Source organism: Topomyia yanbarensis, chromosome 3 (genome assembly GCF_030247195.1).
Source record: "Topomyia yanbarensis strain Yona2022 chromosome 3, ASM3024719v1, whole genome shotgun sequence".
NCBI classification, from domain to species: domain Eukaryota; kingdom Metazoa; phylum Arthropoda; class Insecta; order Diptera; family Culicidae; genus Topomyia; species Topomyia yanbarensis.
Genome location: NC_080672.1, coordinates 35,804,060 through 35,818,568, shown reverse-complemented (window position 1 = coordinate 35,818,568; position 14,509 = coordinate 35,804,060). Strand labels below are relative to the sequence as shown.

The following is a 14,509-nucleotide window of genomic DNA, read 5'->3' as shown; positions in this document are numbered from 1 at the left end:
TCAACATTAATCCAAGATCTTTGCGATAATTTCAACATGACCATCTTAAACACGGGAGAAATGACGCGGATTCCTACACCACCAGCACGCGCAAGCGCGTTGGATTTGTCGCTTTGCTCGACATCGCTACAGTTAGATTGCATGTGGAAGGTGATCCCTGATCCCCACGGTAGCGATCATTTGCCTATCGTGATTTCAATTGCTAACGGTTCAAGACCATCGAAAACAATCAATGTCTCATATGACCTCACACGGAACATTGATTGGAAGAGTTACGCGACCGCGATATCCGTTAAAATCGAATCCACTCAAGAACTTCCTCCGGAGGAAGAGTACAGGTTTTTGGCTGGCTTGATTCTCGACAGTGCGAATCAAGCTCAGACTAAACCAGTACCCAGCGCGAATACCCATGGACGGTCTCCCACCCTGTGGTGGGATAAAGAGTGCTCAGAGCTGTACGCGGAAAAGTCCACTGCATATAAGGCCTTCCGGGAAGACGGGTTACCCGCTAGCTATCAACAGTACGCGTCGTTAGAAAGGCGAATGAAGAGTCTAATGAAAGCCAAAAAACGCAGTTATTGGCGCCGGTTCGTCGACGGGTTAACGAGAGAAACAGCGATGAGCACTCTTTGGGGTACGGCTCGACGTATGCGTAATCATAATAGTACCAACGAGAACGTGGAATATTCAAACCGTTGGATATTCGCTTTCGCCAAGAAGATCTGTCCGGACTCTGTCCCGGTACAGAAAACGTACCGCGCCGCGTCTTCTCACGATACCGCGAACGAAACACCGTTTTCGATGGTGGAGTTCTCACTTGCTCTCTTATCGTGCAACAATAACGCCCCAGGGTTAGACAGAATCAAATTCAACTTGCTGAAGAATCTGCCTGACACTGCAAAAAGGCGCCTGTTGAATTTATTTAACAAGTTTCTTGAGGGTAACATTGTCCCTTATGAATGGAGGCAAGTGAAGGTCATCGCCATCCAAAAACCAGGAAAACCAGCCTCCGACCACAACTCGTATCGGCCGATTGCAATGCTGTCCTGTATTCGGAAGTTGTTCGAGAAAATGATCATGTTTCGCCTCGACAATTGGGTTGAAGCAAATGGCTTACTGTCAGATACACAATTTGGCTTCCGCAAAGGCAAAGGGACGAACGATTGCCTTGCGTTGCTTTCTACAGAAATCCAAATGGCCTATGCTAACAAAGAGCAGATGGCATCAGTCTTCTTGGATATTAAGGGGGCTTTTGACTCAGTTTCTATCAACATTCTGTCAGAGAAGCTGCACCAGCATGGTCTTTCACCAATTTTAAATAACTTTTTGCTAAACCTGTTGTCTGAAAAGCACATGCATTTTTCGCATGGCGATTTAACAACATCGCGATTTAGCTACATGGGTCTTCCCCAGGGCTCATGTCTAAGTCCCCTGCTCTACAATTTTTACGTGAATGACATTGACGATTGTCTTGCCAATTCATGCACGCTAAGGCAACTTGCAGACGACGGGGTGGTCTCTGTTACAGGGCCCAAAGCTGCCGACTTGCAAGGACCATTACAAAATACCTTGGACAATTTGTCTGCTTGGGCTCTGCAGCTGGGTATTGAGTTCTCCACGGAGAAAACTGAGTTGGTTGTTTTTTCTAGGAAGCGTGAGCCGGCGCAACTCCAGCTTTTATTAATGGGTGCAACGATCAACCAGGTTTTCACATTTAAATATCTCGGGGTCTGGTTCGACTCTAAAGGTACCTGGGGATGTCACATTAGGTATCTGAAACAGAAATGCCAACAAAGGATCAATTTTCTCCGAACAATAACTGGAACATGGTGGGGTGCTCACCCAGGAGACCTGATCAGGTTGTACCAAACAACGATATTGTCGGTGATGGAGTACGGGTGTTTCTGTTTCCGCTCCGCTGCGAACATACACTTCATCAAACTGGAGAGAATCCAGTATCGTTGCTTGCGCATTGCCTTGGGTTGCATGCACTCGACCCATACGATGAGTCTCGAAGTGCTGGCGGGCGTTCTTCCGCTAAAAAATCGATTTTGGGAACTCTCATATCGATTGCTCATCCGATGCGACATTCTGAACCCGTTGGTAATTCAAAATTTCGAGAGGCTCGTCGAGCTTAATTCTCAAACCCGTTTTATGTCCTTGTACTTCGACTACATGGCACAGAGCATCAATCCTTCTTCGTACAATCCCAACCGTGTCCGTTTCCTAGATACTTCTGATTCTACTGTATTCTTCGACACATCCATGAAGGAAGAGATTCGTGGAATCCCGGACCATATACGCCCGCAGGTGATCCCCAATATATTTTATAATAAATTCCGAGAAGTCGACTGCGACAAAATGTTTTACACTGACGGATCAAATCTCGATGGGTCCACTGGCTTCGGTATTTTCAACAATACTATCACCGCTTCATTCAAGCTGAATGATCCCGCTTCAGTTTACGTCGCAGAGTTAGCTGCAATTCAGTACACCCTTGGGATCATCGACACTCTGCCCACAGATCACTACTTCATCGTTTCGGACAGCCTCAGCTCTATCGAGGCTCTTCGTGCGGTGAAGCCTAAAAAGCAATTACCGTATTTTCTGGGGAAGATACAGGAGTCCTTGTGTACGTTATCTGAAAAATCTTATCAGATTACCTTTGTTTGGGTCCCCTCTCATTGTTCTATCCCGGGCAATGAAAAGGCCGACTCATTAGCAAAGGTGGGCGCATTAAATGGTGACATATACGAAAGACCAATCTGCTTCAACGAATTTTTTAGTACTTGTCGTCAGAGGACGCTCAACAGTTGGCAAACCTCGTGGAGCAATGGGGAACTTGGACGATGGCTACATTCGATTATCCCAAAGGTATCAACGAAGCCTTGGTTCGGGGGGATGGATGTGGGTCGGGATTTTATTCGTGTAATGTCCCGACTTATGTCCAATCACTACACCATGGATGCGCATTTGCGGCGTATTGGGCTTGCGGAGAGTAGTCTGTGCGCTTGTGACGAGGGCTATCACGACATCGAACACGTTGTCTGGGTGTGCGCCGGGTATTGTGACGCCAGGTCTCAGTTAAAGGAATCCCTTCGGGCCCGTGGTAGACCACCCAATGTACCAGTCCGAGATATGCTGGCAACTCGTGATTTCCCCTATATGTCCCTTATTTATACCTTCATAAAAACGATAAATATCCCAATTTAGCCCCTCTCTTTTATTTCTCGTTTTTAGAGTTTCCTCCTGCCTTGTGGAACCGATCAGCTCCAGAGTGCCACTATGTAACCGCCATCGCCCTTACCACTACGCCTGCATAGAAGGAAACTGAAGCGAGAGCGACTCGAGGTCCGATGACTTTTGAAAGATTCCCCGCGGGTCCGAAGAATACCATCCGCCAATCCGGTACTCGACGACTTACTATACTGAGGCGCAAATTTGATACGCTGATCCCCCTCCCCCCCCCCCCGCTGTTCGAGCGAAAGTTGCAAGTTTTGCTCTTCTTTCCCTGTCTCTCCCCTGTCCTTGATACAACTGCTGCTACACTGATGCGGAAATAAGCCACCCTTTGAATATCTTGACCAAGCATAAGTTTTAGTTAAAAAATTCAAATTAGTATTCTGTATTCCTAGTTTTAAGATAGCTATAATTTTTACTCTTTATTGAAACTCTTGTCCTCCATCTTGTAAATAGAATTGAATCCCTAGTTTTAAGATTTCTGTGAAATTTCTCATAAATATTTGTTCCCCCTTTTGTGTACTAAACTATATTGTTAGTTTTAAGATAACCGTAAAATATTTCGTAAAATACTATTACTCCCCCTCTTGTATATCAAAGTGAATCCCTTGTTTTAAATTTTTTCATAAAAAAATCTTTTGGACCTCTTTTGTATATTGAATCTTATTTCTAGTCTTAAGATAGCTGTAAACTTTCTTTTCCTTTGTAAAAAAATATTTCAACATTGTAACCTCCTAGTTTTAAGATATCCAAAATGTAAAAACAAAAGCATTTGGCACCGCCAAGCTAACGCATTTGTGCCTATCAAATAAACGAAATGAATAAAAAAAAAAAAGTGAATTTTGGAATAAAAGATAAGTTTGTTTATTAAAATAAAAATTATTTACTAATATTTGACTACTACATCTATTATTAAACAAGGTATCACAACTCGAATATCCAGAAATGATTGCAACAGACATACTGCCCATTAAAGTATAAGAGTCCAGTGGCGGATCCAGGAGGAGGGTCTTGGGGGCACGTACCCCACCCCCCCCCCAAATTTTTTAATTTCTTGAGAAATTTTAAAATAGTTTCTATTTTAAAATTATTCTAAGTTCAAAATCATTCCAAATCAGATTCGATTACCAAAACTGATTTTAATTAAATGAGGGTAATACGTATTGTACAATGAACATTTTAAAGTCGAAATTGTGGACCCCCGAAATTTTTTCTGGATCTGCTCCTGTAAGAGTCCCATAGTGAAAAACATCAAGCCGAGAAAAACGCTGTTCAAGATTTGCATTTTCATTGAGCCTTATGGATGGGACAACCATGTTTTGGTTTTTTTTCTCGATATTTTCTAAACAAATCTGGTAATCTTATTTGTGCATTGCGATTCAGTGACATAAATCTATAGGGGACTATTATGCTTTTATGGGTAGCATAGATGCAATGTAATAACTATTATAACAGGTAAGTAGGCTTCTATGCTTGAACATTTGTCGAAAAACGAAAAGGTGAGTAATAAAGTGGCTCGTAATGGCCCATTTTCAGCTCCGCGCTTTTCGATTTCCTTCTGAACAGGGCCGTCGGATGACGTGGGTTGTAAGAGTAGTACTACCTATTCGGAAATATTCGAGTGGGTAATTTCCCACTCGAAACATTGGGATATGTCTGTAGTCTTGGATGGCCAGGCGGTCATTCTGATATTTAGTTTTCGGTGTACGGATTACATTCTGACAGGGTGTGAGTTACTCCATATCACCAGAGTTCCCGGTCATGTCGCCATAGAATGTGTTGTCCAGTGGATATGAGAGCTTTCTTTTTAATTGATTCAATTGAAGGCATGGACCTAGACTTCTGGAATCGAGGATAGAGACTTCCGACCTTGACCGATCCATGATTGCGCGAGTGTGAGGAACTGCAAGTTAACGCTTGAGACCGCGTTTGAATGTTTATAAGTGCTGAGACGTTTATATTACCACCGGGATGTTATCATGTCTGCGAGAGCGCGTGTGTAGGTTGCGTGGATGATCGCGAACGGTTCAAGCATTTGTATGTTTGTTTGTCGCGTGTATGTGACTTTTTGTGTATAAATTCGATTTTTATGTCGCAATGGAACGTGTAGTTTAGTGGATATGAGCATCATCTTTTTGATTGGCCCACCTGTAGGCATTGGACTTATGCTACTAGGGCCACGAATAGCGGTTTCTGGGCGAAACCGATTCATGATCGCGCGAACACGGGCATTTGGAGGTTCACTCTTGAGACCGCGTTTGGCAATTTATAAGTGCTAAACCGTTCACTTAGTCGCCAGGGTGTTATTCTGTTTGCGAGAACGTGGGTGTGGTTGTGCATTAGGACATTGCAAAATATTTTTTTTTTAATTCTCGAAGACCCCTCTCATATTGTGACAAATGTCAAAGTAAGCTCAGATGCCAAATTTCACATCATTTGGACAATTCTAGACTCCCGCCCATTTCGCTTGAAATTTTTGAAATTCTTACTATAGGAAAATATGGAGGAAAAATATATTAAATGCTATAACTTTTAAAATAGCAATCAGAAAGTTAAAATTTATACTTTTTTAAAGGAAATAACCTTAGTATTTGAATGGAGATGTTTCTGTTTCTAGAAATATACAGGAAAGTGGGGTAATTCATATTAAATTTTATCATTTTCTCGTGCATATACCTCTACTATTCTTCACTCAATTTTAATAAATTGTACCTTGTTTAACTTGAAAAATCCTTAGGAACAAAATAAAAATAGATTCGTTACCTGTAAAACTCTGAAACATTAGGTTATCTGACATGTAGTCTCTATTTCACATTTTTATCATAAAATCTCACATAATAACTTCATTTAACAACAAAATTCTTATTTAATTTACTACTTTTAATGTAAAATACGCTCACTTCAATTGCAGATGAGACGGGAAATGTCACCCATTAAAAACTGCACATCGCGAAAGACCCTTTGTACGTTAATGTATTCGATCATGTGTGCGTTTGTATGTCACGTGTGCTAACGTGTATGTCACTTCATGTGTATAAATTCTATTTTATAGTTTTGATTTGCTTAAAACCCGAACCCTAAAATTCCCAATTTGAAAAACCCAGATCTGACCCGAACCCGTGAAACTTGAATGTATAGAACCCGAACACGACCCGGTTTTCGGTTTTCCAAAAACCCAACCATCTCTACTTCACTGTACACATTTATATTCAATTTAATTAGAAATGAAGAAGCCTTATCGGTTTTAAACGGTGCGTCATTGATCAAGCATAAATGAAAAAACTTGCAAATCGGCTAACATATTTTAATTCTATAGCTCATAATGTGCTACTAGGTCTGAATTGGGCTTTATTGTTTTCATAATTGTTTTCAAACTACCATACCATTCCACGTGTTGCACCAGAAACGCCGCCGCATCAAAATACAAAACAAACATCTTCGGGTATCTTCGTTTTCCGTTTGCCACGTGCAAAAGCGCGCGCATCAGTTCCCAGTATCCTTATTATGGCGCCTTTTCACACAACCAGCACGCAGCCATTCTAACCGGCATATGAGCAGCATCTGTGGATGTTCATCCACTCACCCACCACCCACCAGATTCACTTCACATCATGTTCGGTGCCTTTGTACGCTCTGAACTGCCGGTGTGCTTCGTCGCCTTGCCTACACGTGACTGTATAGCTGCCACAATGATGAAGGGGACGATGCACGCAACGTGGAAAGCATTTTTCCCACCCCTTTCATTCATGCTGGTTGGTTGCTGTTGTTGTTGCTGCTGCTGCTGCTGCTTTTGCTACCGCGCTGTAGGACAAGTTTCACACGTTGTGAGCTTCTGAGTGGTGTTTCGTGGAAAGCGTTCTTCAGTTGCTGTTGTGATTTCCTCGCGGTCGAACGCGGTTTCGGGAAGCTTAACAGTTACCCCACAGACTCTTGGACTCTGGAAGGATTAATGAAAGTTGGTGACTGACATTGGCTGGTGGAAAATTGAAGTGTCTGCTCTTTAATCTTTTTTTGCCTCTTGAAGAAAGGAGGAGTTTTCCCGGCAGGCAAGAATGATGACAAGGTAATGTGCACATAATGAGTTTTAGCCCGCGGGAAGATTATGGGGAATTCAATTATAAACAATTAAGTGAAAAAGTGGTACGTTTTGTTCGCGTATTTCTTTGTCGTCGGCATTAAACAAATATAGTTACGTTAGAAGTGCATTTTTGACCCTTTCAACATTTACTAAGTTGTGGTATAGGAGAAAAAAAGTCTTCGACCCGTCGGTCACGTGCGGTTTGAAAGGGGAATGTTACCCAAAAGTTCAAGAGTTGGTTTATTTTGACTCCCACCACGATGTAAGCAAAACCGAAAGCCCGAAACTCAGGTATTTTACTGCAACCCTTGCTACCGTTGGATAGAAACGAATTTAATCGAAAGATAAATTAATTTAACGGGCAACAGGAAGGATCAAAGTGCAGGTAAGTTGGAAGTTGTCGAGATATTAAATTAAACAAAAATATTGCTTTTGATCAAATTGGTTTGAAATATGGACAGTTATGAACATGCATTTTTATTTTTTTTGTGAATGCACAATCTATCTAGTGTTGATTTCTTGTTGATTCCTGTATCGGAATGAATTAAAGATCAGGACCAATAATTATCCCAAAAATATTTATTTGGGCGAATCTTTCGATATCTGGCTGTTTGGCTGTTAATCTAGATCATTCTAAAACATTCCAGATAATGTATGCAGGGCCGGCGGAAAGCGTGGGTAGTATGGGTAGTACTACCCACTCGAAAATAACCGAGTGGGTAATTACCCACTCGAAATTTTGAACCATTTCAAAAAATTTAGATGTGCAACGCATGTATCTCGCACTACACATTTGAAAACATTGATGTACCTTAAATCCATTTGCATAAACGAACGTGATTTAATGTGAATGTAATGTAATTACGCTATGCTTTCTACCCACTCGGGCGTAAAGTGTTTCGCCGCCCCTGCATGTATGTGCTCGAAAAGTAACTTGTGAAATAAGTAAACAAATCAGAAATTGACGCCAAAACATACTATTGATAGTTTTAAAACGACTGACAATAATGAACCAAAGTTTTGGGAAATTTAAAAAAAAATTTAGGTGAAATTGGACATCTTTGATCAAATTTTCTCAATTCGATCAAAAATGCTCATCTCTCATGCTCTCTTTTGAAATTTCACAAAACTTTGGTTTTAAGCTGTGAAGTCCCGTTTTAATTTTTTTTGACATTAAAAATGTCTTACTCCACTATCTGGGGCTAGGTGTCATTCTAAAATCTAAACTATCTCCCATGTAACGAAACTATGTAAGGTTTGCACGCTTATAATTCCGATATTACTAGATGGATTTTAATCATTCATCCACCAACCGATTCAGAAACACCTAACTTAAATATTGGTAATAATTTAATATCTCCCCAATAAAAGTAGACTTTTGGAAATTGGTAAAATTAAAAAGTTCACAAAAAACGGGAAAAATACCATTCGTGAGGCAGATTTCTCAGACACAGCCGTCAAAAGAGGGCAGCTTAGTTGCTCAATGAAACACGAAAAGTCATAAATAGAAGCAACGCATGTCCGTTTAAATCAGTTGTTGCTCTTATCCCACACGAGCAACGTCGTCTCCGGGCGATGCAATAAGCGCTATCGATTTTCGGTAACGTTGGCATTTGCACACACTCGCACCTAAGTGACTAAACCATATACGGTTAGTTTATAAATAGAGGTGACGCGTACCCGTTTGAATCAGTTTTTGTTCTTATGTCGAACGGGTAAGATCATGGCTGCAGCGTCTGGGCACTACAATAAGCGGTAGACGCTATGCATTTTCGGCAGCGGTGGCCGTGTGCGGATTTGTCGGGTACCAGCATGGTGTCACAGAATGATTTGCAAAGTGGGTGGGCGGGGTGGTTTGGATTTAATTCAATACGGTGTGTGCTGCTTAAGGTTGCACAGAGAAAGCGCAAAATTCGCAAACGAAAAAAGCAGTTTTTTTCCACACCGTATGTCAGATCTTCATAAAAATCAATCAGCAGTACTGTAACAACATTCTACATACGCTGATTGATTTTTATGAAGATCTGACATACGGTGTGGAAAAAAACTGTTTTTTTCGTTTGCGAATTTTGCGCTTTCTCTGTGCAACCTTGAGTGTTGCGTTTGAAAAAAATATATTTATTTTTACGCATGCGTGTGCGTTGTAACTTGTTAATCCATGTTTACGGCGCTTTGTAGCTGCGTAGGGTAAAGAGCCAATTGGTTTTCATGTTTCATATTTCGGTAATATGTTTTTTATCAGTAAGGCATCTGACAACGTGCTTCTGTAGTTATTGCACTGCTCAGCAGCGTAGTATTTTATGTAGGAGAGTACACTCAGGTTTTTTACGCGGATTTTGAAATTTACGCGGTTTTCATTAACGCGTTTTTTGACATTGCACTATCTGGGGCAGGGTGTCATTCTAAAATCTAAAATCAAACGATGTCACGTTTTTGCGTCACTATTTTGAACGCTAATAACTTGCTTATTTATGAACGGATTTCCGTCTGGTTATCACTAAACAATTCAGAATTAACTGAAATTATGTTTTATTGCTATAGTGTTTTTGTATTTCAATAGTACACTATTGAAAAACAAGCAAAAATGAACAGATCTCGAAAACGTGAAAACTCTCATACATCAGTCAATCTATCCCCGGCAACGCCGTCGAAAGGGAGCAGCTTAGTGATTCAAACGAACACGAAAAGTTATAAATAAATGTGCCGTGTGCCTGTTTGAATCAGTTGTTGCTCTTTTGCCAGCCAAATAACATCGTATCTATAGCGTCTCGTACGACAGATTTGAGCACCTAGCACACTACGCTTCTATGAATGAATGAATCATCCTCGACTATTTAAAGAATATCATTTCTCGAGCGACTTCATTCTCCCGTCGATCGTCGGGCCGTAAAGAACAGCAGTAGCAATCATGCATGTTGACAATGCACTGCGTAGAGTGCTGCATTTGATCACTGCTACCGCTGGGGGTGATCCGATGTAAAAAGCGCGCGGCTGGAAGAGTTGCCCAACCTCAGTTGAAGCCGACTAATTGTTCCATTCTGCATGTTATTGGTAAATTAAAAACCCTTTTAAGGGCTATAACAAACAATGAAGAACAAATTTGAATATTTCCAATCATTGACAGCGATAATTCAATTGCGCAGTTTATATTCGTTATTTGTTGCTTGCACACGCGCAAGCAATCTGAAATTTGCAACAATCTGTTATTTGTTTAAATTTATCCTTCCGAAACAATACAAAAATGGGCAGCTACTTAAAGTACATTTAGAGGCTGAAATTGGTGAAAACCTGCGATTTATTAAAAAATAATCTTTCGGAAACATAATCCAAAATTCTGCAACGTTTCAGAAAATTGGAGAATGTAGCAACACTGCCAACTAGCGAAAGCCGTACCAAAAAGAATCCGCAAATTTTTGTTCGTTATTCTGCATGAAGGCAGTCCTTCCATCAACAATGCGAAAGTGATAAAAGCCGATGTCACGTTTCGAACTATCAGTATTTCAAATTATCTGTTGAAGGGGAAGGTTGTTTGTTTCTATCCAATTTTAATTATTTATCCGATGTAAGTAGCGCGTGGCTGGAAGAGACGGCAAACCGTTATTGCGGCTGACTGTTGGTTCCATTTCGCATGTTATTTTTGTAAATTAAAAGCCCTTTTCAGGGCTATAACCAACAATGAAGAACAAGTTTGAAAAATTCTTGACGATGACAACGATAACCTAATTCCGCCGTTTATATTCGTTACTTGTTGCTTGCGCGTACATTGACAATCTGAAATTTACAACAATCTGTGATTTGTTTAAAATTATCCTTCCGAAACAATACAAAAATGTACAGTTATTTAAAAGTATATTGTCATGCTGAAATTGGCGAAAATCAAGCCAAATCCAAAAGTCTACAATATTATAGAAATCGGAGGATGTGAAAAATCCGCAAATATTTTTTCGTCATTCTCGTGAAGGTAGTCCTTCCATCATCAGTGCGAAAGAGATAAAAGCCGATGTCACGTTCCAAGCTATCAGTATTTCATATTAGATTCTGAAGGGAAGGGTTGTTTCTTGTTATTTCGAAATATTTATCTGATGTAAGTAGCGTGAGAAGGCAGACCTTGTTTTGCAGCTGACTAATTGTTCCATTCTGCATGTGATTTTTGTTAAACCAAAAGCCCTTAGTTAGTTTAGTACTTTTCATTCCATAGCACGCGTGTTTGTGGATTCCACAAATAGTCCTTTTCAGGATTCCACCAATGGACTCCAAATATAGAACATTTCAGAGTTAATGTTAATTATACTACCGAATATATAAAGATACATATGTTAAACTTTCTTTGTTTACGAATAGTTTGAGTTATGACCAGTTAATTTTCTATCATGCTTGCAAACATTTAATTTGATAGCAGGTATTTAAAGATAGATGTAAGGTTTTGTTTGTGAGCATCATTAATTGATGTTCCCATTTCATGGATTTGAATAAAACTTTTTTAAAACTTGAATTTATCACACTATAGGTTATCGATTTTAATTTAAAAATTCAACAATTATCTCTAGTGAAGAATAGCATGCCTGTGTGTAGTTCTAAAACAGTCTATGGAATTAAGGGGTTTTAATTTGGCCACGGATAATATTGATTGCTTATAAAACTGGCTACATTTTTAATGTCATCGTGGTCGTGTCTTGTACACAACCCTTAAATTTTTTACAATGATTTAGTTGGAACCCTAAATTCCTTTCATATTTTGATTTAATTTGCTTCCAAGCCCAGTTCGTTGGGAAAATTCGATCAAAGCTGCCCGTTTTCACCTAAAAGATGTTATTTTTAAAAATTTCACAAAACTTTGGTGTTAAACTGTGAAGTCCCGTTCCATTTTTTTTTGTTCAAAAAGTTCTTCACAATGATTTAGTTGTAACCCTAAATCCCTGCCATCTTTTCATTTGTTCTGCTCCCATGCCCAGTTCGCTGGCATCAAAATAATTTTTTTGGAGCTAAAAATATTTAAATTTGTTTTTAGCTGTTTTCGTTTGTTTTGACACTAGATGCTTTTATGGTACTGTTATGTCGTTTTATGGTACTGTTATGTCGTTTTCGTTTTTGACTGTGCACTACACCGGTGTAGTCGGTGCTACACTCATTCAAACTTGGGTGTAATCAGTCTGTCTCTTTTTTTGCACTACACCGGTGTAGCACCAGGAAAAAAACGAAAACGCCGTTAGAAATATTTCGACAAAATAAATGAGATTTTCAACATTTCATGTACTCCCTCCCCCTTCAGAAATCAGAAATCAGTAGCGTCTGGCTCAAATGGCACGTTCCCCAGGTTGATCGCCGATTCGTGCCTTGCCAAAAATCGTCTTTTCATCGTTTTCTGATGGGAAGGATTGAAGTGGTATGCTTAGGGGAAGGAAAATAACGACACAGAACCATTAAAACAGAGCATTCTGACCCCCGGAGGGATGCTGAACGATCTGTAGGTGTTACAATAGCAGAAATCAAACTTCCAACCCCCGCAAGGATTTGGAGTTTTTATTTAGGCAGTGGGCGTATATACACCCCCGAGATAACAGAATGATCCCCGAAGAGATATTGTCATTCAAAAGCGGTTAGGCACAATAGCATATCCTTCAGTTTCACCCCTCCCCCCTTTGGATTTTTTCGAATATTATGAAATCAATATTTATGTAATTATGCATTTTATGTAAGACTTTATGCGAAAATTTAAGATGGCCATTTTTCTTCATATCTTCCCTCTTGAACACCCCTAGTTCTCCATACAAACTTTTGTTTTAAATTGTGAAGCCCTGTTCCATTTTTTTTTTTTCAAAAATTTCTTCACCCAAACATTCGTCATTTATTTTTAGTTCTGCTCCCCGATCGTTTGTTGTGTAATTGCAGAAGGTCCGCGTTTCGGGCATATTCCAGAACTAAAACCACTTCGGTGATTACTGAACCAATTTTCACTAACCCAGTCTCAAATGAAAGGTATGCAGTTCGGTGTTCGACCCCCATCTATTGCTCCTCTTCCTTCCTTTCACACCCCTCCCACCACTCTCTCTCTCACCCCCACCCCATAGACACCTTATGAAATCTACTTGTTAGGAGTCTGGAAATTCTTCTTATTACTTTTTTGAGATACGGTGAAAAGTGCCAGATTGGTGTGGAGTTTTTTGAAAAAAATACGGCGATCTTGAAAAACGAAAAAAGTACTATGCTATATTTCACCCTAAGGAGGAAAATTTGGTAAAAACCAAAATTTCTCACTAGGGTGAAAATTTGTTGGTAAAAACCAGTCTTTGTACAGGAGGGCACAAATCCTTATTTCATACTATGTTGCGTTTCGGCTTCGCCTCTTCAGAAACCGACACTAACGTATTGTCGGAATAGATTAGCGCCGGCTTGACGCAAATCCCTTAAAACTAAAACACACTATGTGTTTCAATCAAACGACTGATCAAACGTGATGTCCCGTTCGAGCAGAAGTTCTGTTTATGCCACACATAGTGTGTTTTAGTTTGAAGGGATTTGCGTCAAGCCGGCGCTAATCTATTCCGACAATACGTTAGTGTCGGTTTCTGAAGAGGCGAAGCCGAAACGCAACATAGTATGAAATAAGGATTTGTGCCCTCCTGTACAAAGACTGGTTTTTACCAACAAATTTTCACCCTAGTGAGAAATTTTGGTTTTTACCAAATTTTCCTCCTTAGGGTGAAATATAGCATAGTGCTTTCGCATAGGCCTGCTAAGCCAAGACAAGTTTCGGCTTCACTTGTGTCTCATCGGCATAAACAGAACTTCTGCTCGAACGGGACATCACGTTTGATCAGTCGTTTGATTGAAACACATAGTGTATTTTAGTTTTAAGGGATTTGCGTCAAGCCGGCGCTAATCTATTCCGACAATACGTTAGTGTCGGTTTCTGAAGAGGCGAAGCCGAAACGCAACATAGTATGAAATAAGGATTTGTGCCCTCCTGTACAAAGATTGGTTTTTACCAACAAATTTTCACCCTAGTGAGAAATTTTGGTTTTTACCAAATTTTCCTCCTTAGGGTGAAATATAGCATAGTGCTTTCGCATAGGCCTGCTAAGCCAAGACAAGTTTCGGCTTCACTTGTGTCTCATCGGCATAAACAGAACTTCTGCTCGAACGGGACATCACGTTTGATCAGTCGTTTGATTGAAACACATAGTGTGTTTT

General features: G+C 40.1%; 1 protein-coding gene across 7 annotated transcripts in view; it reads left to right on the top strand.

The window, feature by feature from the left end:
- The first annotated feature begins 7,118 nt into the window (after nucleotides 1–7,118).
- LOC131690467 (gamma-aminobutyric acid receptor alpha-like) overlaps nucleotides 7,119–14,509 on the top strand; it is a 137,087-nt gene continuing 129,696 nt past the window's right edge. For 6 of the 7 annotated variants that reach the window (XR_009305583.1, XM_058976262.1, XM_058976258.1 and 3 more), the window contains exon 1: nucleotides 7,119–7,703. The gene's annotated coding sequence lies outside the window, so the exon portion shown is untranslated. The remainder of the gene's footprint in view (nucleotides 7,704–14,509) is intronic. The other variant, XM_058976259.1, reaches the window with a different exon arrangement.